The 24772-nt window shown below is 40.8% G+C and overlaps 1 protein-coding gene across 3 annotated transcripts in view; it reads right to left on the reverse strand.

The window, feature by feature from the left end:
• The window catches only part of RAB27A (RAB27A, member RAS oncogene family), a 79210-nt gene that overhangs the window by 45145 nt on the left and 9293 nt on the right, over positions 1–24772 (reverse strand). For 2 of the 3 annotated variants that reach the window (XM_039492758.1, XM_039492757.1), the window contains exons 2-3: positions 13793–13985; positions 5143–5263 (exon numbers count right to left, since the gene is read on the reverse strand). The exons of the other annotated variant lie outside the window; for it this stretch is intronic. The gene's annotated coding sequence lies outside the window, so the exon portion shown is untranslated. The remainder of the gene's footprint in view (positions 1–5142; positions 5264–13792; positions 13986–24772) is intronic. 3 annotated transcript variants of the gene reach the window in all.

Here is a 24772-nt window from a genome sequence, read left to right on the forward strand (position 1 = left end):
AGATCCCTGCACACATGCAGAGACCCACTGACTTCACAGGCTTCTACACAGGCACAAAAGTCCATCCATGTGGATCCAATTGTGGAACTGGAACTCTAGGCAGGGAAAATGTCTGGCAATAAACATATACTTGTCTCCCCTCTCTCTTTTATATTTGTACCAACATATAGGCTATATTTAAATCTAACCTTTCAGAAAATTGTTAAAAATTGAGATCTATAAGTAGTGCAGAATGCTTGTTACTATTTCTGCAGTTTCAAAGCATTAAGTGAAAGCTACTTAATCAAACAGTGAAATAGATCATCTTAACTGATATTAATCAGCACAGCTCCGCAGCCTGTAATGGAACTACACCAATATACCCTAGCTGAGAATCTAGCCAGAGAATCCCAAGCTCATTTTGTCCAACTCTTAAAACAGCCACATAGGACCCAATCCTGCTCCTATTTAAGTCAATAGCTGGCCCCTCTTTTATTAGTGGGAGCAAAGTTATTTGAGAAGAATGCATTATTCCTATAACACTTTTTTTTAAATGTAGAAAGAGGTCAAATATATTCTTGGTGATGAATGAAGTCAGTCAGAAAGGGGTTAAAAGCAGCCCAGGGAGACTGGTTGGGTAGTCAGCCACATGTGTGGTTGCATGCAACTAGGGCACAACCTGCCCATTTATCTAGGTCAGCTGAGAGAGGAGACTCTTGCTCCAGCTGGGAAGCAGAGAGGACCAGGCTGCCTGGGAGAGCAAGCAGGGAACCTGAGACAGAACAGGGCTGGGGAAGGGCAGGCAGAGCTGAGGAGCTCTGGCCTGGTGAGTCCCCAGGCTGAGGCCTTGCTAAAGGCCAGGGAAGGTACTAGAGCTGCAAGAGGCAGCTGGGGCTAGAAAGGCAGCAGCTCCAACCCTTGACAGTGATGAGGGGCCATTTCAGACTGCAGTTTGCCTGAGAGAAGGGGCTAGATGACGACTGGCAGTAGCCACTGAGGCAAGGGAGTATAGGAGTTGGGGTTCCCCTGGGAGGAGAGACCCAGAGTGTGGGGGCACTGCTGTGGGGCAGTACCCCAAGGTAAGGGGCATCGGAGTCCAGGAGGGACACAGAACCAGAGGTGGTGGAGACAACAGGGCAGGTAACCGAGGATGAGAAACTGGCCAAAGGAGGGCACTCCTGAGCTGGATGAGCTAATTCCCGGACTAGCCAGTAGGAAGCGCTGCACCAGTGAGTCGGCGCTCTGCTACATGGAGTTACACCAATTTGACCCAAAGTTGCTTTCTGCAGAATTATCTCTTTTCCTTATGACACTTCTGTTTCCTTTTTTACTTGAACTCATTTCCTTGATTCTTCTAGGATTTCTTCCAAGACTGCTTTTCCATCAAATGCTAAAGCAGAGTTCATTTTAGTTATTTAATTGGAGGAAACTTGCTTAACTTTTGTTGGTTGTCCATTTTAATGGATTAGAAAACTAGTTCGCTGAATTGTTTGCAGTTTATTTGATTCCCTTCCTAATGACACCACTAACTAACCTCATCTTGACTAATTTTCCTATGGTTTAGTTATTTATTTTTAGCAGCACTGTGATAAAAGTTGGAGTTAAAGAAAGTGCTCTGAGCAACTCAGACAGAGAATGATGAAAACAGAATATATGCTGGAAAATGGGCAAGTTCACCAATACCATCTTGAGGTCGTAACAGAAAGTGGGGGAAATTAGCCAGAATGATAGTAACCAAATACAGGGGATACGGGGGAAATAAATCCCCAAACGAGTTAGTTTAAACTGTTTTAAAAAATTCTTTAAATAATCAGACTAACTAGAATGGATTACGAAACTGATTTCCAAACAGGATATTTAATACCCACTTTAAAATTATTCAGAAACATTATATTAAAAGAACAAAATGGGCACCTGAAATGATAACAGCACGTCTATCTAGCAGAGCAGGAAAAGAATTACAATGAGTCTGACTCTGGGAAAAGGTGTTTACAGGGAGTTTTGTTCTGGGCTATTTTACCTAATACTGTTTTGAACAAGATAATTCTTTACAAAAGACAACAGCATACTAATCCCAACAAAGAAGCTGTTCATGTATCTGCTTAATACCTGGTTTGGGGCTCAGCCTTGTAAGTATAATAAACTGACTAAGAAAGGGACGGAAGGAAAGGGAAATAAGCCCAATGCCAGCGAGGTGGTTCATCCAAGTCGAAACATTTATGGAACCTAATTTTTTAGGCACTTACATTTGCAATAGAAAGTCTGATTAAGCTTCAGTGCAGTGTATCTGAGGTCTTTTCAAAACCAGACAAGCAGAATCTGGTGACTTCAAAGCTAAGAAGGACCACGAGTTTGGGAGCAGACTTGTGATTTTCCCGCAAAATGAAGGATGATAATGGTTCCTTCTGCTCTGTGAATAATTCCTTCTAATTTATTTATGGTATGGTGAAGATGGCAGTCTTAGAGGTCACTACAGTTAGTTCTTTATCCCAGCTAGAGTTGAGCATTATGTGAATAATGGGGTTTTCAGGTCATTGATTTTTATTTGGGGTGGGACAATTGCCAAACAAAATTTGTTTCAGATCAAACGAAAGAGTTTGTTTTAAATTTTGAGCATTTCAATGTTTTTTATTTTAATAAACTGGAAGGAAATTTCTCACAACTCATTTCAAACCAAAAAATTTAAACATTTCATTTCAAAGATATAGTCTTAACATTTAGACTTGTAGAGGGGTGGTGTGTGTATTGATATACACACACACTTCATGAAATTGTTCTGTGTTGCTGCATTTTTCACCAAAAAAATTTCACCCAGCTCCAATGAGCACTGTGATGGTGACTGCCAACATGTGCTCAGGGGCCATACTGGGGAGTAGTGATCTGAGGATCTGTACAATTTATGAACCCTGTATGCATCATTACCAAGCTGCTAACTCCCTTCTGAATATGGAGGCTAAGTATCTTCTCTGTGTTTTTTTCCTTTATGTTGGATTTGAAATGCCAAAGCTGCTGACACAAGAGGGTTGCTGACTTCAGTGTTCAGCTACTGAAATGTAATTGCTTATTGCTCTAGACCAGTGCTTCCCAAACTTGTTCTGTCACTTGTGCGGGGAAAGCCCCTGGTGGGCCGGCTCGGTTTGTTTATCTGCCGCATCCGCAGGTTCGGCCAATCGTGGCTCCCAGTGGCCCCCGCGGTTCGCTGCTCCAGGCCAATGGGAGCTGCTGGAAGCGGCACAAGCCGAGAGACGTACTGGCCGCCGCTTTCAGCGGCTCCCATTGGCCTGGAGCAGCGAACCATGGGGGCCACTGGGAGCCGTGATTGGCCGAACCTGCGGATGCGGCAGGTAAACAAACTGGCCCGGCCCACCAGGGGCTTTACTCGCACAAGCGGCGGAACAAGTTTGGGAACTATTGCTCTAGACAAAAGACTGGCTCTGACCATGAAAACTGATTTGTCAGGGAGAAGGTCACCTGACAACAAAGTGTCCTGGATTTGCCTCCTCAGATATCACCTCACAAAGGGACTGGAAGGTTACAAAGGGCAGGTGCTGATCTATTTGGGAATTCTTCAGACTTTCACCAGCTCACACTGAGTGGAGCTGCATATAGGAAACTGATGAGCCCAGGAAACATGCCAGAGAGGCCAAGAGAGGAAACAGTGCTGCAGCCTGCTGAGACCCAGGGAAGCTTAAAGCACAGAGGGGACTCCATGTTGGGATCCTCTCAATCTGATCGCCACCAGCAGGGGGAGCCCGACCAGATCTGGGACATGGAGTTGGTGGGGGGGAAATGTGGCTTAAGATGGACCAAAGACATTTCAGGAGCCTCTGAGGAGTATCCTTTGGGCTGAGGTACAAAATCCCACATGGGTCCTTCAACACAGATATGTTTGCAGTCCTAAAACTGTCTTTTTAAAAATCAAGTTGCATTTGTTATACAATTGACCATCCTTGTTCTTTTGATCACTCGCATGTTAATTATGTGCAAGAGCTGGCCCAACTTTGTAGGATGCACAGTTTAAAAATCAACCCACAAAGAGAAGCAGCTCATGATGTTTCACACGTAAAACTACACACTCTTCTACCAGCAGAGATAGTAGAAAGGGAGAGCTAGTCTCTTTCCGAATAGGCTATTTCACACACAAAGATCCTGCATCAGGATCCACTAGCAAAGACCCTTGTGGTCATGGAATCTCATCGATATACATTGATCTACATGAATACAGACGTTTAGCCCAGTGGATCTTGATGCACGTTCAGGGCCAAAAATCAGATTTCTCCTTCCTGTAAATTGTTTTATCCTCCATAATTTAGTTTAGCTATAAAAAGCTTATGCATTACTGCCATACTTAGATTAAATATACAGCTAAAATATAGTTCTACCCTATAACAGAAATTCATACTACAAGATCATTAAAAAAAGTCGTTTTTCAGTTTTGTTTTATATGTACATATCGGTAGTTATTATTTGCATAATATTTTGCTAATGTATCTTTACATAAGAGTTTAGGTAATTATAGTCTCAGACTATGGGCCAAAAAAATTCTACTCAGTTAAATACAGATTAAATATTTAATCTGTATTTATTTATCCAATGACTGACTCAGCTGTAAAGCAGAATATCAGCAATCTGAGAAATACTTTTTAATAGAAAGCATATATAAATCAAGAGTAAAATAAACTTTCCTGCCTCTAAAGTTTTTAAGACCATTTAGAGAGAAACCCTCTGCAGCCTGCAGCACTGATAGCCTTAGCTAGGTCTCCCACGACCTCAGTCAGGTTGGTTTTTACTCAAACATTTACAATCACTAAACACATCATTCTAAAACAAAAAAGCCATTTTACTCAGCACCAAAGAGCTGCATTTTGTTTAGCTCCTTACAAAAGATAGAGCAGCACATTCTACATAACACCATATACTGCATTTATAGAGTCTTCACTTCACTTTCACCTCCAGGACTTGAGGATTTAATACAGCTGATTAAGTCTATATCAAAGATGAAATAAAAATGTTTAAAATCAACCTGTCAAAGTACAAGGAAAGAATTGTGTTAAAAAAAAAAATCACAATATTTAGATTCATTTTTGATAAACTCTTATCAGCACCAGAAAGTAACACAGTAAATATGTATGTAAATCATTGAGAGAAAAGGAGTTTACATACCTGGGATTAACAGGAACTAGATCTGTAGTTTTCCAGATCTACTTTAATTACAAGTTTCCCAGTGCTGATGCAGTTTGGATCTCTTGAACACCACATCCATGCAAAGAAAGTTGGTTTTCATCTACAACGGATATCAATGGAGAAAAAACATGCAATTTAGAAAAGTATATTTAGACTCAAATCACCATTTGCACTCGGACGTTATGCTGCCTATATCGTAACATACAAGATCAACCAGCGCTGGAAAAACATCACAACCCACCTAATTACTTTCAGCTGTTTGTCATGTGGTCTTGCTGACTGATCAAGTGACTTCTTTTCCTCCTTTCACAAGTCTAGCAACCCAGTTAACTAGCCCATTTCTACCATCTAAATGTAAATGTATCAAACCTTTGCTTAACCCAGGGACCAAGTCTGTGTGTGTAGCTAAAAAAAAAAAAAAGTGTCTTATCTATTTTTAAATAAAACAAGCTACAAAAGGATGCTAGCCTATTATTGTGAGGGTTTTTTTTTTTTTTTACAAAATGTTTATAAATGGGACATCAGCCAGCATCAAGCAAAAGCTCCCCAAATGTAATGAGCAATATCAGCTCCAAGCATGCTGGGTCCACATCTTCCCTTACAACTGATCCATAACAACAAAAACAGATGACTTCCTTAAAAAAAAAAAAAAAAAGGGGAGGCAGGGAAATCTTCAGTTAAATAAGACATATGACAGCAATAGGACGAGAACAAGATGCCAGAGAATTTTAGTAAGTGTTTAACCAATCCTGCAATGAACATTGGACAGACAGACCCCTGCTCTGCACAGAGCACCACTGTAATCACCTCTGTGTGGGTGCAGGAATCCACCTGCATAGAGTTTGTTGCAGGTGTGGAGTATTAACCATTAAATACATATTTTCTTAAATAACTTTTTACACTTAAAATGAAGTTAGAGGCATTTCATCAGTATTGAAAATTTGCAGAGTGGAGGACATGTCTATTATTTACTTCTATTTCTTCCCATACAAAAAAAAATCACACAATACTAAGCAGTATAGCCATGTACATACAGACGTTTCCCCCTCACAAAATAATGTTGCAGGCTGCATACTCTATAGCACCATTTTACTATGGTTTTCAGATTTAAAAGTAAAAACCTTGGCTAACAGTTGTGGCTAGCACTGTTTCAATTATAGTATAGATGTGATGGCTCTCTGGGAGTGCAAGTCTTACTTCCACTTTGAACAGCTGGTCACATTAACCTCTTCTGGAGTATTTTACTGCTTTCAGCTGGTGGATTTAATCCTTTAGCTCAAGCAACAGAGGTTCATGCTTTATAGTGCTCTCTTGTGCAGGGCACTATACAGACAAGAGAATTTGTTTTACAGCTTTGTTCAAATTATAGTTACAAATTTCGAACATAGTATATATAAGAAAATATCAGTTTACGAGTTTCTTTAGAATTCCACCAACTCAATAGTATTGAGAGAACATTTTATAACTGTTCATTTTGCAAAAAGCTACAACAACGATCTAAAACACAAATTCCATGCTCAGAGCTAGCATCATGGTGTATATGCATGCAGCAATATGTCACTTAATAAATTAGTATCACAGTTTGCCAAAACCCCACCCACACTGTCCCATTACATTAGCTCAGTCAGAAGGACAAGTTTAGCAGTACCAGGGTGGTGCCGGAGCAAAGCACTACCATCTTTTGTTGCGAGCGTGGGAAGTTAAGCATGAAAATTAAGCCAAGACTACAGGGTGTGAACGTATAGGGCAGTGTTTCCCGAACTTGGGACACCGCTTGTGTAGGGAAAGCCCCTGGTGGTCCAGGCCGGTTTGTTTACCTGCTGAGTCCACAGGTTTGGCTGATCACAGCTCCCACTGGCCGCAGTTCACTGCTTTCCCTGCACAAGCGGCGTCCCAAGTTTGGGAAACAATGGTCTAGGGGATCGAGACCCAAGAAGAGATTCCCATGAATTCATGTGAACTGAGATCACCAAGTTTTCCACAGCTCTATAGCATCCTCACTTCACATATTGAAATGATTTCAGAGGAGTCCCTCTAACTGATTAGGCACTTAAATCACATCTTCTCCAATAGATGCCAGATTACCTTTAACATAACTCCCTTTCCTCCTTCAAGGCTCTCTCCTCACTATTTCTTGGTTTGCTCTCTCACTTCTCAGCTCTAGAAGAAGATTTCTAAGTTTGTTCTCTGATTTAATTATTTAAAGCATGATTATGTAAAACATCCCAAGTACAGAGGGCCCCTGTACCATTTATTTAAGCCTTGTATTTGTCCATTGCAGATGGAACAGCCAAGCAGTAGGGTTTCCCCATCCCCAAACAGGTTAGCATGGAGGCAGGTTGGGTCAGCAGCTAGTGGAGCTGCAGTTACATAGATCCAGTAGTCTTAATCCTTGCACAAATAGAGCAGAAAGAGACTTTGCTGCCACTACTTTTGCTCAAATACTGCAACCTCCAACTCTACTGCTGGACTGTGGGTGCATTTCATGCATAAAGCCTGATTATTCCAACTTTATGTAAGTGAAAGGAAAAGACTTTAACCACACTTACTTATGTTACTAAGGAATCCATCAAATTACCTTAACATGCTTGGAGTACTTACATAGGTAAATCCCAAATATTCAAAGCACATGTACACTATGATTTATAAATACTTGTCAGTGAGAGCTGAGGGCATCAGTACTGGTCAGAAAGGGGCTCAGTACCATGCAGTGCCAGGATGTTATTGATGTGATCTATTATTTTATGCTGGTCTTAGAATTGTATTTGGAAAAAAAAATTATAGATAGATAGATATTAAGGAAGGATGGCTACTAGCAAATAAAAATACACTATTGTTGGCATGATTAGTCTCCATTTGTACAACTTTTCAAGATACAAAGCACTATATAAAGTACAACGATGTTAAAACAGATCTAATTTAACATGCACTTTTAAGAAAAAAAATCCAGATATTGATCAAAATACCTCATTTGCTGGTGAATTTTATATTAGAAATGCATACAATTATAGAACTGTAACTACCTGGGCATTCACACACAAAACTGACTTCCTCCTTTTCTTAACCATCTCTTTGATTTGTGCATGTTGTTCAGTACAGCCTAACAATACCAGGACTCAAATTTTTTATCAACTAGTTCTGGTCAAAATTAAGTGTTCACGTTAAGACTCTCCATTCTGATCTGTGACAATGTGATGCAATTTATTTAATAAGTGTACAAAATACACTGTCTTACAGACAGTCACTGGTCACCATTGCTTGAAAAATGTTAGGAGTGTCTAATTTATTTAGCGATATCCTGAATAACTGATAGGAAAACAATCCTGCAACTCTTACTTGTTTGAGTAATCACAAGCAGCCCCATTGAAGTCAGTGGTCTAATCCCTTAGTATTTTATTAGGTCAAACTCCCACTAACTTCAAAACAATAATACGGCAGAATAAGAACTGGTAAAAAAAAAAAAAATTATGGACCAGTCCTGTTCCCACTGACTTTCATGGAAGGAAAAATTAGACCCTTACAAAAGGGGATCATAATTTCAATCAAAATAGTCTGGTGAATAAACCTGCCCTCCATAAATATAGGCTTCAGGATTTGTACCCAGATTCTTAGAGGATTTTTAATAGCTTTTATAGCTTAAATATTTCTGACTCAAACCTGTTGCAGTCTCCTTCCAACACTACTTTGGTGTAGCTATATCAAGAAGTGCACTTGTACAGTGTAGCTCAAATCACAGTCTTATTGTCTTCTCCATAAAGCATCACAGAATTTACTTCAGTAGATTTCACAAATTCAGAACTAGACAGTATGAGATCACTAATTCCAGGAGGAAGTGAACAGTCTGACAAATGGTTAGCGTAATGAAGTCTTGGGCAGCTCAACCAGGACTATATAGATATATAGATAGATATATAGCCACACTTTTATAGCACTTTACAGAGGACCACAAAGAGCTTTGTAAAGGTGGGTAAGCAACATTATCTCCATTGTGCAAATGGGGAAACCCAGGCACTGTAGAAACCAGGACATGGGCAGTCCAGCCTAGTGGTTAGGAAGAAGAGTGTGGAGCAGAGAAACGAAGGTGAGGGTGTGACACCCTGTACCCTATTCACTACTTTTATATGGTTATATATTTTGTACAAAGTGTGCCTTGTGAGGTATCATTTGAAAACTGAATCTTCTGGATATTATTACCCTGTTAAAATGTGTGTGACAACACTGCATGCAGAATTATGAGCTTTTGCTTTACATTACTAAAATATGTTCTGGTTCTGGAGAATGCCCCCAGAGTAGCTCTTCAGAAACAACAAAGAACTGACCACAAGTGTTAGGAAACTATTAACTGCTTAGATGGCAGAGATGATGTAAACAAGAAATTTATATGTCATCCCAGAGAATGTTCAAATCTCACATACACAGGAGACTATTCTACGCCCCAACAGGTAGTAATCCTGAAAGAGGAAGAGGAGGGTATAAAAATAAGACTGACCTCCACATCATCCCTCTCTTCCTCCCATCTCGCTGTTCATGACATCAGTGAACACCTGAAGGATCTGAACTGAAGGAGGGGTACATGGCTGAAAGGAAATCCAGTCTGTGAACTGTTGCAGCTTATGGTGAGAAAGTCATTTTGCTTTTAAGTTCATTTAGGTATTAGCTTGTGTTTTTATTTCTTCTGTAACCAATTCTGACTTTTATGCCTTATCACTTAGAATCTATCTGTAGTTAATAAACTTGTTTTGTTTTATTATTTTATCTAAACCAGTGTGTTTGGATTGAAGTGTTTGGGAAGCTCTACATAGGATGACAAGACTGATGCATAATCATTGCCCAGTGTTGGAATGACAGACTTACTATGAGCTTATACTGTCCAGGAGGGTACTGAGCAGTGCAAGTTGCACATTTCTGGGGAACAAGGCTAAGACTGAAGAATATGCATATGTAATTCATGAATGGCTGGAAAAGCATTAATGTAACATAGCTGGGAGCGACTTTACATGCTAGTGGCTGTATATGAACAGGACCGGAAGCGATGGCTGTTCACAGCAAAGCAGTGTAAAAGACACCTCAGACTAGAGAATTAAGGGGACTCACCCATTCAACAATTCAGATTGTACCCTGGGGAAATGTCACAGAGGGTCAGAATGAGAGGCTCTAAAATCACCAAGCCACGCGTCAAGCTAGAGTCAGAGCCAGGAATCCAAGCCGAGGGTCAGAACCGGGTTACCTGGAGTCAAGGAAGGCAGGAATAGGGCGGGGTCTGAGGCAGGAATGAGGCTGGGACAGGGCTGAAAAAAGGGAGCGGTGAGACTTGAGCATGGCAGAAAAGAGGGACTAGAACATGGCAGGAGCAGAAGTTAATGCAGCCCACAGCCGAATGCTTTGAGCAGCCAGCACCCTGCTGCTGCCCTTAAGAGCAGGTATGCTAATCCCTTCAGCCAACTGGGGGAAAGAGGGTGTGTGACCAAACAGGCAACTCAGTTGGGACCCAGCTGTGCTCGTTAGACTGTCTGGGGGTTAAGCAGGCAGGTAAGCAGGCCAGCTACAGGCCCTTACATGAGACAGGCAGAGAGATGTCAAGCAACTTGCCTAAGGTCTTTCAATGAATCAGTGGCGGAGCCATTCTCAGATTAGACCATGCTTCCTCTGTACCTCTTCTGAAACCACTTGTCCCTGATCACAGTATGTTGTTTTTTGGGGAAGGAAAAAAAATACTGTGATCAGGGACCACTGAAAGTATTTTAGTCAGTGACCCAATTAACAAATTCGTCTGTTTTATATTAGGTAATAATGCTTATTAAATTCACTCTGCCGTGTTTTTTCAGCTTAGTAACTCCTTTAGATTTTGCGAGGGGAGCTGGTTTGGAGCACCATTGGCTCCCTCAGTAATCCCAACATGATTAGTCATCTTGGGGATAATTAAGACCACAGTAGGCTAAAGGATTTATAGATTCATAGACTCTAGGACTGGAAGGGACCTCGAGAGGTCATCGAGTCCAGTCCCCTGCCCTTATGGCAGGACCAAATACTTATTGAAGCACTGCTTCTGTAAATGTGGCAAGAGGAACAGGTTAAGAGATGGTGAAAGAAGCAGCAACAACCTCTTTGGCATGTTGCAATTAGCCCTCTATGGTGGTGATGTACAATGAGCATGTACAACCTACTTGTCTGGAAAGGTCTCAATATAAGATGTAGAAGGATTTCAACTGCGGGGAGGAATAGCCCAGTGGTTTCAGCATTGGCCTGCTAAACCCAGGGTTGTGAGTTCAATCCTTGAGGGGGCCATTTAGGGAACTGGGATAAAAATCTGTCTGGGGATTGGTCCTGCTTTGAGCACCAGGTTGGACTAGATGATCTCCTGAGGTCCCTTGCAACCTTGATATTCTATGATTCTCTCCAATACATTAATATGTGTTCCCTTCTTTTTTGAAAAGGAACAGCAGGGGGGGTTAAGGGAATGGTTTATAAAGAATTTCCTTCCTTCCAGTAATTTACTTCAGGTAGTAAATTATACTTCCTAACTTTAGGGAGTTCTTTTTTCATATGAAGTTGCATGGAGCTAAAACCGACCTGGAGGCAAATGGTGGAGAATAGAACTGAAACAAAAGGCAGCATGCAGTCCAGTGCATCAACAAAGGAAAACAATTAATAAGAGACTGGAAATTTCTAAATATACTTGGAAAGTCAAAAACTAAGAGCCGAATTGTAGTGCAGTAATTTGAGAAATTTTATGGAGCTTTGAAGCTACAATTCTACAGAGGAATGCCAAGTTCTTATTACATTTTCCTCCAACTTCAATCAAGCTCTTCTGACAAGATAATTTTAGCACTTGGAATTTGTGATCTCAGCTGAGCTCACTAGAAAGCTGTTAAATAATTGACTCCTTATTAAAGTTTTCTACTTTGTACAGACCTATGAACTTGAAAGGTGAGTTGGAGAAGGCCAAAAGACACACCTGCTCTGCTTGGAGCATTCTTAAACCCAAGTACCAGGAAGATGGTGCTGTGTACATTCATACATCTTCAGGGATGGTTTATAAAGAGAACAGAAAGTCAGTGGTCATTTGAGTATGATTCTCCCCCCTGGAGGAACATGCCAGATCAGTTACACATTATGCCATGATTCCTACTGGAATCAGGGCATCTGACTGTGGGGGAAGGAAGGATCTACGAATGATAAACATTGTAGTCTTCAGATAATACTGCAGAACAATTGTTTAACTCCAGTGCTGAAAGCAGTGTGTACTCAATGTCACTGCTGGCTGTCTTTGTTCTTTGGCAGAAGTTTGTCAAGGAAATTTTCCAATTCAGTTGAGGATGTCTATCACCACTCTTCTGACTTTTGCTCCCTTTAAGTCATTAAAATAAGATATGAACACAGAACATGGGCTTAAATCTTCACAAGGCCACACAACAGATGTTGAACATGAGGCTTGCAAGGCTGGCAGGCTGAAAGCAAACAGTCAAGAGCCAAAGTTGATGTCATTTGCCAGCATCTACAAAGCCACTTTCTGCTACAGAGCCTCCCTGGCAATTAAACACGAAGCTCAAAAAGGTATGACACATTGCCAGCAGATCGGTCTTTACTGCCTTGACAACATGTATTAAAACCGAAGTGCAAGTTCAACTGATTCATGGTACTTTGTTTTTAAATCATTGACAACTAAGCAAAACCCAAAACAAAACTCTTAACCAAATGATAAGGGAACAGGACCAAAGGAGGAAAACAAGGAATATGAGACAGACTGGTAATGAAACTGATTCTTACTATTGTACTACAGAATTAGGCAAGATGCTAGAGAAATCTCCTCTGAAGAGAGAGAGCCTCTCAAAAACCATCATCCTTACTTGATCAAGCATCAAAGGTCAGACTCACTGGCAAAGTAAAGGAGGAATTGGCAGTTCATCTATGGATAAAGTACTGCAAAGAAAGTCGGACCATATACTGTGTGAGTTCCGTTCAGAGCTAGTATTACGAAAAGTTAGTGAATGCAGCAACGCTCTCAAATATGCAATTCAGAGCTGAAAGCATTATGTTGATCCTTTTGTACTTGCCTCACTACAGTACAAAGACCAGGTGACCATTCTTCATGGTAGAAAGGTAGAGATTAAACTTTGCCAGTATCTAATTGTGAAATGTCCTTGCAGTGATTAAAATAAATGAAGGTCAAGCTCTCTTTGAAGCATGCAATCCAAAAAACATTTTGGAAGCAACAAAGACACAATTGCTTATAACAGAGTACTCAGCAGCAAAAAAGGATTGAAGTAAAATTTCAATGTTCTTTCGTTGTAACTGACAGTAAGTTTAGGCATTATTTATACTAAATTACTGCATTTTACCATTGCAAATAGAAGTAGATGAGGTATGTTTAACGTCAGTGGCTCCTTACTCCTATTGTCTCATATTAAGGAGCATAAATGAGACAATCCAGTTTCTCCACTCTAGTAGTAAGTAACTAGTTCCCAAGGAATTAAGAGGTTACAATATTTAGTAAAAAGCTACAATTGTTATGATCTTGAAGATGCACTTCACTGAGATATAAATGTCTCTTCAATAATACGACACACAAATGTACCACTGTGAAACAAATACATATTTCAAAAGCACTTTTTTTTTTGTTGGAACTTACCTTAGCTTTTACCCCACAAAATAGCCAAATATTAGCTCTCCTTGCCAGCTCTTCTTGATCAATCTTCATCAGCACTGTAGAGACTCCTAGGCTCCATTCTGCATTCCTACTGACTTCACCTGAAGGCAGGACAGGTAGGTCCTATTCTCAGCTCCTTCCTGAATCACTTCTGTCTGTCTCTCTGCTTCCTCATCTGCAAACATAATGTTATACTACTACTTATAGCCACCTAGGAGTTGGGGGAGGCTTAATTCTACTGGCCAATTTTTTTTTACCAAAATCATATTTTGACAAAATAATTGTGTGACCAAACTGAAAGTTAGAACAGAAAATTTTCACTTTGGTTGAATTTTTATGGTTTTAAAACAAATTTTTTCCAATAAAAATGTTTGGTTTTCAAACATTCATCTGAAAAGTTAAAAATACCTTTGTGCGTGGGTTATTTTTTTTAAATGAGTGTTTTTGAAGTTTCCCAGAAATTTTGAGCTTTTTTAAAAAAATCTTATTTGCTATTTTAAGTGTAATATTGAAGGAAATTACAAAATGAAGTTTATTTCAACCCAAACAAATTGAAGATTTCAAAAGTACTGAAACAAAACATGTAAACTTTTTCCGAATGGGGGGGAAAAAGGAGGATTGAGATAAATGATTTGGTGAAACGGACATGAATCATGAAACATTTTGTGTTGCTGAATCTGCACCTTTTCCCGAAAAAAAAAAATTGACCAAAATATTTTGCCCAGCTCTACTCCAGAGTTCTCATCACAGCTCTGTCATTGACCTGCAGTGTGCCCTCTCTGCCTCACTTTCTCCATCTGTAAAATTCAGGTGCTGACTTCAGATCCACATGAAAGGGACAAAAGTTATGTTAAGCCACACAGTATAACTCATGCAAGGCCTGCTTCTGATCAGACTCAAGTGTTAAACAAGTTTCAATTTATAAGATGTTCAGTTTCTTATCTTGAACTTTTTTTAGATAAGGGAGGTAAGAGGAGAAATGTTGAAAGAAAAAAAAAGTTGAAAGCATTCCAGCCCCTTATAGTGTAAAAGTAGAAATGGATTTTATTAAAAAGTTCTAAAATAGAGAACGAACAAACAAAAAGCGTAGAAAGAGATTAGAATCCAGATTGCAAGGAACATCCTAGTCAAGAGTGTGTGTTGGGGGTGAGAGATCGGGGTTGAAAAGAGGTCGTTTGTGGGGTTCTTTTAAAACACAAGAAGGGGGCACAAAAATAAGTAAACGATTGTTGTTTTTCCAAATCAATCATGAGCTGAAAACATGTCATAAACTGGAACATAACAGATGGATGAAATGCAGTTATTAGCAGGCTATAGCTTTGGTGTGAGTGGGACGTCTGCTGGTTTCGCTTTTTGTGAGTACTCATTTTGAGCCTGTTTTTATCAAAGTGGTATTAAGCTAGTAAAGACTAAAAATAGCAAGCCCCCCATGTTCTTGAAAGAAGCTTTAAAAAAAAAACAAAAAAACAACTTCATCTGATGCCTCTGCTTTCAGTATGAGAAGAGTTAGAAATCCACTATTTTTTTTAAATAGATTGGTGATCCTTATCTGTATGGCAAAAAGGGGTGATGAGTCAGTGCATTTTTAATCTCAAAGAGAGATTGCAATTTACAGGAAACTGTGGTAGTGATGAAAAAAAGAATAAGTAACTGTACCACAGTTTCCTTAGAAAGAAGAATTTTAATATACTGTATAATACTGTGAAAAACTATAATGCAGTTTCTAGTTGTCTGGATATTTTTCTCTGGGTTTAAGCTTAACAGTCACATAGAATCATAGAACTGGAAGGGACCTTGTGAGGTCATCTAGTGCAGTCCACTGCACTCGTGGCAGGATTAAGTATTATCTAGACCATTCCTGACAGGTGTTTGTCTCACCTGCTCTTAAAAATCTCCAGCGATGAAGACTCCACAACCTCCCTAAGCAATTTATTCCAGTGCTTAACCGTCCTGACAATTAGGAAGTTTTTCCTAATGTCCAACCTAAACCACCCTTGCTGCAATTTAAGCCCATTACTTCTTGTCCTATCCCCAGAGGTTAAAAAAACAACAATTTTTCTTACTCCTCCTTGTAACAATCTTTTACATACTTGACAATGGTTATCATGTCCCCTTTCAGTCTTCTCTTTTCCAGATTAAACAAACCCAATTTTTTCAATCTTCCCTCATAAGTCATGTTTTCTAGACCTTTAATCATTTTTGTGGCTCTTCTCTGGACTCTCTCCAATTTGTCCACATTCTTCCTGAAATGTGGCACCTAGAACTGGACACAATATTCCAGTTAAGGCCTAATCAGTGCAGAGTAGAGCGGAAGAATTACTTTGTGTGTCTTGCTTACAACGTTCCTGCTAATACATCTCAGAATGATGATCACTTTTTTTGCGACAGCGTTACACTGTTGACTCATATTTATCTTGTGGTCCACTAGGACCCCCAGATCCCTTTCCAAAGTACTCTTTCCTAGGCAGTCATTTCCCATTTTGTATGTATGCAACTGATTGTTCCTTCCTAAATGGAGTCCTTTGCATTTGTCCATTTTGAATTTCATCCTATTTACTTCAGACCATTTCTCCAGTTTGTCTAGATCATTTTGAATTTTAATCCTATCCTCCAAAGCACTTGCCACCCCGCCCAGCTTGGTATCGTCCACAACCTTTATAAGTGTACTCTGTATGCCATTATCTAAATCATTGATGAAGATATTGAACTGAACCGGACCCAGAACTGATTCCAGTGGGGCCTCACTCATTATGTCCTTCCAGCATGACTGTGAACCACTGATAACTACGCACTGGGAATGGTTTTCCAACCAATTTTGCACCCACCTTATAGAAGCTCCATCTAGCCTGCATTTCCCTAGTTTGTTTATGAGACAGTCATGCGAGACAGTATCAAAAGCTTTACTAAAGTTAAGATATACCATGTCTACCGCTTCTCCCCCACTCCCATCCACAAGGCTTGTTACCTTGTCAAAGAAAGCTATCAAGTTGGTTTGACATGATTTGTTCTTGACAAATCAATGCTGATTGTTATGTATCACCTTATTATCTTCTAGATGTTTGTAAACTGATTACTTAATTATTTGCTCCATTATCTTTCCGGGTACAGAAGTTAATCTGACTGGTCTGTAATTCTCTGGGTTGTCCTTATTTCCCTTTTTATTGACGAGCACTATATTCACCCTTTTCCAGTCTTCTGGAATCCCTCCCGTCTTCCATGACTTTTCAAAGATAATCACTAACGGCTCAAATATCTCTTCAGTCAACTCCTTGAATATTCAAGGATGCATTTCAGCAGGCCCTGGTGACTTGAAGACATCTAATTTGTCCAAGTCATTTTTAACTTGTTCTTTCCCAATCCTACCTCATTTTCACTAGCATCACTACACTAAGATGTCCAATCACCGCCAACCTTCTTGGTGAAAACTGAAACAAAGAAGTCATTAAGCACCTCTGCCATTTCCACATTTGCTGTCATTGTTTCCCCCCATCCCCTATGGAGTAACGGGCCTACCTTATCCTTGGTCTTTCTTTTACTTCTAACATATTTGTAGAATGTTTTCTTGTTACCCTTTGTGTCTAGCTAGTTTGATCTCATTTTGTGCCTTGGCCTTTCTAATTCTGTCCCTACATACTTGTGTTATTTGTTTATATTCATCCTTCTAATTTGACCTAGTTTCCGCTTTTTGTAGGACTCATTTTTTATTTTTGGATCATTGAAGGTGTACTGGTTAATCCACGGTGGTCTCTTGCCCTACTTCCTATCTTTCCTATGCATTTTGGATAGTTTGCTCTTGCGCCCTTAATGTCTCTTTGAAAAACTACCAACTGTCTTCTATTGTTTTTCCCATGTAGGGTGACAGACAGTAAGTGTGAAAAATTGGTACAGGGGTTGGGTGTCTTATATAGGCACCTATTACAAAGCCCCAAATATCGAGACTGTCCCTATCAAATCGGGACATCTGGTCACTCTTCCCATGTAATCTTACCTACCAACTCCCTGAGTTTGCTAAAGTCTGCCACCTTGAAATCTACTTTCTTTATTTTGCTGCTCTCCCTCCTACCATTCCTTAGAAACATGAATTCGATCATTTCATGATCACTTTCACTCAAAGTGTCTTCCACTTCCAAATTTTCAACCACTTCCTCCCTATTTGTCAAAATCAAATCTAGAACAGCTTCTCCCCTGGTGGCTTTCTCCTCCTTCTGAAATAAAAAATTGTCTCCAATCAGAGGTGAAAGTAAGTCGGTCCAGCCTGGTGTACCAGCAAGAGCCAGTACGCCATGCTGGACCGCACCGGCTTCCACGACGGGGATTGAAAGGGCTTGGGGCTGCCCGCAGCTGCGGGCAGCCCAGAGCCCTTTAAATCCCGGCAGAGGCTGAGATTGAAAGGGCTCAGAGCTCCCCACCGCTGCGGGTAGCCCAGAGCCCTTTGAATCCCGGCCGCAGATGAGATTGAAAGGGCTCAGAGCTCCCCGCTGCTGCAGGCAGCCCAGAGCCCTTTAAATCCCAGCCCCAGCCCGGCTGCTGGAGCCGCAGCTGGCATTTAAAGGGCTCAGAGCTCCCCGCCGCAGCGGGCAGCCCAGAGCCCTTTGAATTCCGGCCACGGCTCTGGTGGCTGGGCTGGTGCCAGGATTTAAAGGGCTCAGGGCTCCTTTCAGCAGCAGGAGCGCTGGGCCGTTTAAATCCCTGCCCCAGCCCCGCAAAGCTCGGGGTTCCCCCGGCAGCCAGAGCCCCGGGCCCTTTAATTTGCCCCTGAGCCCCGGGGGCTCCCAGCCACCTCTTCAGCTGGGAGCCCCTGGTTGATTTAAAGGCCCTGGGTCTCCCAGCCACAGCTGGTGCCCCAGGGCCTTTAAATCTTGAGAGGCCACGCCTCTTCCGGATGAGGCCACGCCCCCCTCAGGACTCCAGCAGCACCCATAAGTCCTGTAAGTTACTTTCACCCCTGTCTCCAATACATTCCAAGAATTTATTGGATAATCTGTGCCTTGCTGTGTTATTTTCCTAACAGATGGCTGGGTAGCTGAAGTCCCCCATCACCACCAAGTCCTGTGCTTTGGATGATTTTATTAGCTGTTTAACAAGGAACATATTTGTTCCTTGCTCTGGCTGACCTGGTCTAGCACAGTAAAAGAACAGAAACTTTGCCTTTTAAAACTGGATCTTTAAGACTAGGAACTTTTTTTTTTTGGGGTGGGGGGAAGAGGAGGGAAGGTCTTTCAATACACAGGGCACTCTTCCTAACGCACAGCTTCTTTACAGCTACCCAATAGGATAGAGTTCTCTCTCTCTCTCTCTCTCTCTCTCTCTCTCTCCATAAAAAGCTGTAAATCTTTTTCCTCACTATGGCTTTGTCTTGAATAGAAGGGCCTTAGGCCTCGCCTACTCTATCAATGCTTTGCAGAGCCTTTAGTGTAGATGCAGGTTATGCAACAGGAGGAATTTTTCTGTTGGTATAGTAATATCACCTCGACAAACAACATTACACTTGGGGTTTTGCTTCCCTAGCAATGTCTGCCAAGAGAGAGGTTTTCCCCCCCGCCCCCCACACACACACTGCTGACCAACATAGCTATGCCAACAAAACTTTGTAGGGTAGACTTCCTACTGTAGCCGCAGAGTAACACCATTAGCTTGGTTTTAGCTCATGTTCTAGCCCAGAAAGAAGCTTAAGCTACAGTTTGACCAAGTAACTGGTGCAAAATTTTCAAAAACCATCTAAGTGACAGGCTCCTAAATACCATTTTCAAGAGACTAATGAGTTTAACTAGCACATGTTAGCTAAACTCAACCACTTTTCCTGTCAAGACAATGCCTATGTGGACATAGTTAGCCAGGAAGCACTGTTATTTAGCGCTCTCTCTTGACCAGCAGACAGAAACAAACATAAAATTGCCCAGTCTTACATCTCAGATTAGACTTTATATCTAATACAAACTGAGGGAACATGCCTTTTCTTGGGTGACAGCCACACATTACTTTTGTCCCATTACTGCTTAGTCTTTTCTTGTAGTGATGTTAACAAAGGTTGATCTCTTGTAATTCCCATGTATTTTTTTAAACCATCACCACATTCGGTACTGTCAACATAGAGAGTGCTGCATTTCCCCTCTCATTCAATTTCTCCCTCAATTAAGCATGTCCTACCAGGCTGACAGAGTTCTTCCTTCATTTCTCTCTACATCATCTCACAAAAATTAAGATGCTTTTTAAGGTACAGATGTTTCTGAAATAGGTGATTAAAAGGAGTACTCCAAGTACATAGGTCTCCTTCAATTTATGACCCTTCTCACCCACCAAGAAAAGAGTTGCTGCCTCTAATTCTAAAGGTTTTGTGAAAAAGTCAGGGCTGCAAGGCACTGAACACTTCCTGAGTCACTGAGGGTTGAATGTGTTCAGCACCCTGTGGAATCAGGCTTCAAACCTTCTGCGCAAAATGTCCCAGTTGAAAACCACAATGTACTTTAAGAACTAACTGCAATTAGTTTTCTGTTGTTCTGGTAGGTCAAATTAACTTCACATTTGTAGATCAAAATAAAAAGAAGTTTTAACAGCATAAGCATAGGTTAAATCCCTCTATAATATGAGGAAATAATGCCTTGTTTAATCTGTTTAAGACAAGATTCCATTCCAGCAGCTTGCTCCAAGCAGCCTCTCAATAACTCTTCCAAAGGATTCTCTTGAGTGTCTTTCTGAAACCAAGACTTCTACTTCCTGCTGCACAACCACAGCAAAAGAAACCTACTCTATCTCTGGCATTGGAGCACCATATCGGAAATTCACAGTTTAATAAACAAGCAAACACCAATCATGCTTTATAGCCAAAGAACCTTTCAAAAGTTTGAGGCTAGTTCCTGCTCCCATGGAAGTTTGGTTATCAACTTCAACAGGAGCAGAATCAAGCTCTTACCATGTAATATTCAAACGAGGACAAATAATGACAGTCTCCCCTTGTGTCCTCCTTCTTTTCCATTCCAGCACCAGTGCAAGTTCAAGTATGGTATAAACAAATATAGCCCCACAATTCAAGACCCAGCATTACAAGTATTATTAGTTTTTTCCTCCCCAATTTTCACCCTACTTTTTTATCATTCAATTATATTAAAAAAAACAACTTGTTTTATTAGGAAAATATAATACATTGCATGAGATATAGGTTTTACGATAATACATTAGTCTATGTAGAGACTGGCCGGAAATATAGTTAGTTCTTTGATTTTTGACAAATCACCAGATGTTTTCGACCGACCCGCCCTGGTGATTTTGTTTTCATTTTTTTATTTTGTTGTGAAGAACCCTGCACTCATTTTGGCAGATTTGGAGTTTGTAAAGTCAGCTTGTGTCAGTAAAACTTTAAATGAATTTGCACTTACTTGGAAGGATGTGGCAACAGTGAATTCTGACTATGTGAAGTTCACACAAAATGTAAAGCGGAATAAAAAAATCTGAATTGCTTTGTTTTGTCTTGCCTAGCTCACCTGCTGCATGTTTCTGTCTCATATACAACAGGTGTTCCCAAAATGGATGATTTGAAAAACTTTGTAATAGATGCTGGATGTTTTCAAGCATTCAAGTGGGAAAAAAACAACCCCCCCTCCCCCCCACACACACACGTCTATGATGTTTGCAAAGAGATCGCGTTTGAATGCAGCATTCCAGTTGCACTTGTAGCGACAGGATAGTTTAGTATGTATTTGGCTGTACAGAGTGTTCAGAAGGCATGGGGAGTCTTAACGTGACTTTTAGACCACAAAGAGTTCAACAATGCAAAAGCCAAAAAGCTGAAATCTCAAGCAGCTACTCAAGAAATTAGGTAGAGCCTTTGTACAGAACTCGAATTCCTGATTGAAACATTTCAACTACTACATGAAGCACTGAAGGAATTGGATTCCAATTCTTTAACAGATGGCACATTTTCTAATACAGAGGTGTTTGGCATTCTGGTTAACAATATCTCTGCAGAACTTTCTCACAAAAGCACATCTGGGGAGATTCCAGAAAAAACAAAATCTTTTCATGTCTGTGTTGCCAGTCACTGAGCAGGACAACCTCGCAAAAGCTTTCATACGTTTTTACGAAGAGCCATCAATGATGTGGAAAGCTACTGTCATTCACACTATGTCCCCTGAAGCTTTTCACAGTGAATCATCATTCTGGAAAGTCATTGTGATGTTTGACCCTCATTGTAAAAGTGTGGCCTCAGCTGATAAATTTAAAGAGTATGCTCATATAATCTCCCCCTTTGGGGCTTCTAACGAAGAAAGTAAAAAACTGGAAAGTGAATTCCGCGCCTACATAGCAATGCTTTCCCCGGACAACCACTCCATCATTTCTCTTGAATTCTGGAAAATCCACCACACTGACTTTCCAACTTTGAGCTGTGCTGCCTCTCGCATCCTCGGTGTCCCACCTTGCTCAACTGATGTTTAGAGAGTATTTTTTAAATTCAGCTACATCCAAGACTGTAGGAGAATGGGCCTTGGAAAAAAGACTCCTTAAAAAGACTGCTACAAGCCTACGCTACGCAGGACTTTTGGAAATTACACTGAAGGACTTCACATAAAATAGTGAGTATTTATAAATATTTTAAAATATTGTGCCCAATTATTAAATGTAAATATTTATGGACTAATAGTTCAAAGTCTATAACAGTAAACTATTTATTAAAATGAAAAGTTTTATTTGGGAATTAGAGATATATTGTTTTTTTAAACTCAGAGATGGCATTGTGTTTTGAGTTCTGTTTTAGTTCTGCAGCAAACCACATGGAATTCCATTCATCAAAGCATTAATCTACTGAATACTTTTTCCCCATCCTTCCATCCACCAAAATAACCCCCAATATTTACCCTGAAAAATTAATAGTTTTTTTGCACCGATTTTCAGCTCTATTATACTACAACAACAAAACAACACTGATAAATTCCCAGGAAAAAATAAATAAAATAACCAGAAACGAAGAGCCCTAGGTATATGATGTTATGCACCAGTAGTAGCTTAAAATACTGGAATCCTGCCTGAAACAAAAGTAAAAACAACTCATAGCAAAAGCCAAAGAGGATTAAATCTAAAATACTGGCTGCACCCTGGGGCACAGTCAGTCACTTATGAAGTCTAGTTTGAAGTCAGAAATTAAATACATAAATGATCTGCTCTAAAACCTGGAGAAAAAAAATACCAACTTTTTATCACCATTCACACTTTGGACATGAGTGAGTTATATTTTAAAAAGTAAAAATATTTGCTACCGGAAGGCACTACTTGCTGCTGATAACACCAGTTTGCATTGTGTAACTTTTTACTGTTTTGTTGGATGGCTAATGTTGTAACCTTAGCATGAGAAGTGCATAGTAATTGTGGTTGTGTGTGTTAATTAAGTGAATCCCTTAAGTTTTCACAATGCAATGCAATGCAAATCTAAGTATTTATAATGCAGCCATCACCATGTGTTTACAGCAACATAGATGTCCCTTACTAATTATGAATTTGAAATATCATGCACACTGGTTTAAAAACAGGTGGAGAGAGAGAGAGAGATAAGAGAACCAGAAAAGCAGAAACTCACTTTTCACAGGCATTAAAGCAAGTTAGCTAGCAAAAATATGCTACCTACAAAATCAATCTGATTTGGGTAAATCACTAGCCCACAATAACCATCAAGTTTTTTTGGCATATCCATTGCCAGGAGGCTAGAGGAGTTTCAGTCTGTTAGTAGTCCTCACCTCTGATGCTAGCCTCCACTCTACTTTGTTTGAAAGGGTTGTTTTCTTCCTTCTCAGAGCTCATAGCAACCAATTTCATTATACCTGTTTGACTGGGCAGCGAGGAAGACTGAACAAAATAACCAACAGTTATGAAAGCAACAAGACAGCTGTCTCCAAGCTGACCTTGGTGCGCCACATGCTGTTCATTTTCAGGGCTGTATAGCAGCTGTCAAGCCAGCCCAGACACTTCTAAGTAGATAGAAATGGAGAAAAAAAAATCTTAAATGAAAGTACTTCTGCAAATCAGCATCTACCCTTCCAGATAGTGCTGAGTGCTGCCAACTTTGTCAATGATCTTAACAGCAGTGTTCCAAAACCAATAGCTCAGGGAAGGACATTGCAACAATCAGGAGCAGGGCCACCCAGAGTGGGGAGGGGGGGGGGGCAAGAGGGGCAATTTGCCCCAGGTCCCGGGCCCCGCAGGGGCCCCCATGAGAGTTTTTGGGGACCCCTGGAGCGGGGTCCTTCACTCACTCCGGGGGCCCCGGAAAACTCTCGTGGGGCCAGGACCCCTGGAGCTTCTTCTGCTCTGGGTTGTCGTCGGCAATTCGGCGGCGGGGGGTCCTTCCGCCCCGGGACCGCCGCCGAAGTGCCCTGAAGACCCGTGGCAGGGGGTCCTTCTGACCCGGGACCCGCCGCCGAAGTGCCGGGTCTTTGGCGGCAATTCCCAGGCCCCCTGAATCCTCTGGGCGGCCCTGATCAGGAGTACAGTACTTATTGCTTTGTGATGCCATTCCTACAGGTAGCTCTTTCCATCACCCACTATGTGATTCACCAATAAGAGAACCTGAGTTTCAGAACTGCAGGCATGGAATTATTTCCTTGATTTACATGTGCAATTACCAAAACTGCATGCACAACTAGGTATTTTATTTGCACATACAAATTGCTAGTTAGATGCTGTCTTGGCAACCTATACACCCATATACTGGATACTTGTGCAGAATCATAGTAAAGGTGTGCGCAAGATTAGAAACCCAGGCACAAACTGTTCTAGTATTCGAAACAATTCATGGATCCCACACATTTATCACTTGATAACGAATCATTTGTATCCTCAAATAGAAGTACAGCAGAAAGGGTGTCTCTGATAGCGGTTCCCCATATTCCTTCCTCAGTGCTCATACTTTGGGGGGAGAGGCATGAAGCAGAGATCTTTAGTTTATAACAGAGGTTCTTTAAGGACCCTATCTAGGCT

This window comes from Mauremys reevesii, linkage group 10 (assembly GCF_016161935.1).
Source record: "Mauremys reevesii isolate NIE-2019 linkage group 10, ASM1616193v1, whole genome shotgun sequence".
NCBI lineage: Eukaryota > Metazoa > Chordata > Testudines > Geoemydidae > Mauremys > Mauremys reevesii.